We start from the raw sequence: 3,568 nt of genomic DNA on the forward strand, positions 1-3,568 counted from the left end.
GCATCAGGTAGTTGTGTAGCTCTGAATAACATATGTAGTATGTCCAAGTCTTCAACATCCATTAAATAAGGAGCTGGATAGAATGCTTTATAAGGTCCATTCAAGAGATGACCTATGATTGTAGAAAAACTTTACATATAATAATATTGGAATACTCAAGGTGGGTCGGGGACATGAAAGGTAGACCTACAGTAAAAATTCATCCAAATATAAAAACTTAAAATTCTCTCTCTGTACAAGAGAAAAAACCTGGAACTTGTATCCCTCATTGAAAACACACAAACTAATAAAGAAAGCATTAGATCTTCTTTCTCAAATACTACTCAATTCTCAAGAAAATATATTTCTTCCCAAGATTTTCCTCAAGGTAACTTTGACATCCTTGTTCCTCAAACTATAGATTAATGAGTTTAATATAGGCACCACAATGGTATAGAATAGGGAAGATACTTCCTCTTGGTCAAGGGGCAAAATAGAAGGTGGTTTGAGACACATGAAAGCCCCAGAACCAAAGAAAATGGAGACCACAATTACGTGAGAGCTACACTTACTGAAGGCTTTGGATTTTCCCTCAGTGGAGTGAATGTGGAGAAGTCTAGAGAGGATTAAAGCATAAGAGATGAAGATGGTGACAATGGACATTCCAATGCTAATGGAAACAACTGTGAAGACCACCAGCTCGTTCACATAAGTGCTGTTGCAGGAGAGCTCAAGGAGAGGAAAGACATCACACATGAAGTGATTGACAATATTGTTGGCACAGAAGGTCAGGCTTGCTACATTTCCTCTATGGGCCACAGACCCTGAAAACCCCATCACCTACACACCCAACAAAAGGAGTAAACAGACCTGAGGAGACATGGTGACCGTGTACACCAGTGGTTTACAGATGGCAACATAGTGATCATATGCCATTGCTGACAAGATGAAGGACTCAGAGATGACAAAAAAGCTGATGAAAAAGAATTGAGTCATACACCCTGCATGCAAGATAATGTTCTGATTTGAGACAAAGCTCTTCAGCATTTTGAGTGTGATGGTAGTTGAGTAACAGAAATCTATTAAGGAGAGGTTGAAGAGGAAAAAGGACTTGGGGGTGTGCAGATTGGAGTTCAAACCAATCAGTGCTATCAAGGCCAGGTTTGCCACCATGGTGACCATGTAGAAACCTCGGGACAGGAAGAATAGAGGTATCTAGAGTCCTGGATGGTGTGTTAATCCTGCAAGGATAAACTCTGTCACAGAAGAGTTCTTGGCTGTCATACTCCTCTGGAGAGGAATAAGGTAGGGGCAGTCTGTGGTGACAAGAAAAGAGAATGACTTAGAAATAAATAAACACTGCCACTCATCTCCCATTATCCACCACCAATTTTTGAGAATGAAACCCACAGATAGAAATTTGAATTTTGGTATGGTAGGAAGGTTGTTACTATTTACTATGGATGGATCTTCACAGCCCAAGTGGCTTTCACTTCCAGAGAACAATATGAGGTTAAACTTTGCATCCAGAATAAGAACTCGTTCTTCTAGAGAAAGAGATACCAAAATAGGTAGATGTCTTTGTATTTTTGTCAGCACATTTTCTATGTCCTCCTCTCTCTTGCCTCTGCTTCAGGGGCTGAAACCTGGACCTCTTCCCTGGAGACAGTCCTGACTGGGAGAAGACTCTGAGACTTCCCAGAGCTCCCACCTCTGGGTCTCTACAGTCAGATCAAGGAGGTGAGGTCATGGGGCCTGCCCTGTGCCATAGCAGTTAAGTTCGTGGAGTTCATTTCCATGGCCAGGGATACTCTGGGTTCAGATCCTGGGCGTGGACCCACATATAAAGTATAGGAAGATGGGCACAGATGTTAGCCCAGGGCCAGTCTTCCTTAGCCAAAAGGAGGATTGGAGGTGGATGTTAGATCAGGGCTAATCTTCCTCAAAAAAAAATTAAATAATGTGAGGTCATATTTTGCTAAAGATCTCATAGCTCACCTGGATTTAGGTTTAACGATAATTTTTTTAAGCTAACACCTATTTAAGTGGTTACTGTGAAAGGCTGTGTCTAAGATCAATGTGGCAAAATTATCATCATTCATATCATGCAAATAAGAGGACTGAGTTAAGAAACTAGCCCAAAGCCCCAAAACTACTGACTTTCAGCCAGAAGGTAAACTTAGGCAGTCTGACTCCCAGGGTTTGCACTTGTAACAACTATGTTAGATGACTTACCAGGTCAGGCAGGCTCTAACCTTCCTTTAGTTCAGAGCCATAATGCTATACTCTACTGTCTCTTGTCCACAACTGTCTTGGGAAGGAAAGTGACTGTAGTGAATAAAAACACAGCTGTGAGCTCAGAAATCTCTCCTCCCAGTTCATTGCAAAGGATCAGAATCTTTAATTTGTCTTGTAACCCTTTCTGCACAGAGCAACGTGACTTCCAAATGATGATTTTCCCAAAATCCCCTCCAGCTACAAAGAAGGAGAGAGTTCCTTTTTGTGACCAGTAGATAACAGGAGACTGAAGTGTTTTATTGGAATTGAGGGTCTCAATGGCCTGATTATTAAGACAGAGACTCCCTCAAGACTGTTTCCTCAAAGACAAACTTCCCAAAGGAAGAAAATATGTTTGTTTATACCTTTGATATTGCTTGTTTGGCTTTTAGAGGCAATTCTTTCAACATACATTTATCCAGTACTTAGAAAAACCATGGTGAAAAAAATTGTTATCATTTCCATTTCTGGAATACCCAAAAATGTACCTAACAAAACTCCCTTATACTGACTGCTGGGTGACAACATCCAAAACACTATACAAATATATTCTTATTTATTCTTCATAATAATGATATCAATTTAAAGGTAAATTGCTCACACAGACAATATGTTTCAGAGCCCACATGCCTAGGTCTGTCTCACTCTGTGGTCCTGAATCATATTCACTAGACTAAACTTCCTCCTGATGAGAGCTACTGAAGTCCATAAAGCAGTGTTCTTGACTATTGGATCTGACAATATCTTGGAAAGTAAAACATAAATATGCCATGACTTTAATCAAAAGAAGTGGTTAGATCAAGGAAAGATTAACACAAAGGGCCATCTATTATAATTTAGGAGAATGTATTCATATTCCAGTTCATTCCAGGAATTAATTGCTCTACTTCCAGCTCAAATAACAGTGGAGACTTCTCCAATTCCCTTCCCCTGTCTTCTCATGGAGTATAAGTTTATTTAGTTTTCCTCTTATTTTTTCGTTGTTGCAGTAATATTGGTTTATAACATTATGTAAATTTCAGTTAGGTCATTACATTTCAATTTCTATGTACATTACATCATGTTCACCACCCAAAGACTAATTACAATCCATCACCAGTCACATATGCCTAAGCACCCCTTTCCCCCTCCTTCTCACCTTCCCCTCTGGGAAACACCAATCCATCTCTGTATCTATGGGTTTGTTGTTGTTTTTATCTTCTATTTATGAGTGAGATCATACGGTATTTGACTTCTTCCTCTGACTTATTTCACTTAGCATAATACGCTCAAGGTCCATCCATCTTGTCATAAATGGCCAGGTTTCAACATT

The 3,568-nt window shown here is 39.7% G+C and overlaps 1 pseudogene; it reads right to left on the bottom strand.

Annotated features, from left to right (window-relative positions):
- OR8B98P (olfactory receptor family 8 subfamily B member 98, pseudogene) lies at positions 331-1,311 on the bottom strand (annotated as a pseudogene).

Source organism: Equus caballus, chromosome 7 (genome assembly GCF_041296265.1).
Source record: "Equus caballus isolate H_3958 breed thoroughbred chromosome 7, TB-T2T, whole genome shotgun sequence".
Taxonomy (NCBI): Eukaryota; Metazoa; Chordata; class Mammalia; order Perissodactyla; family Equidae; genus Equus; species Equus caballus.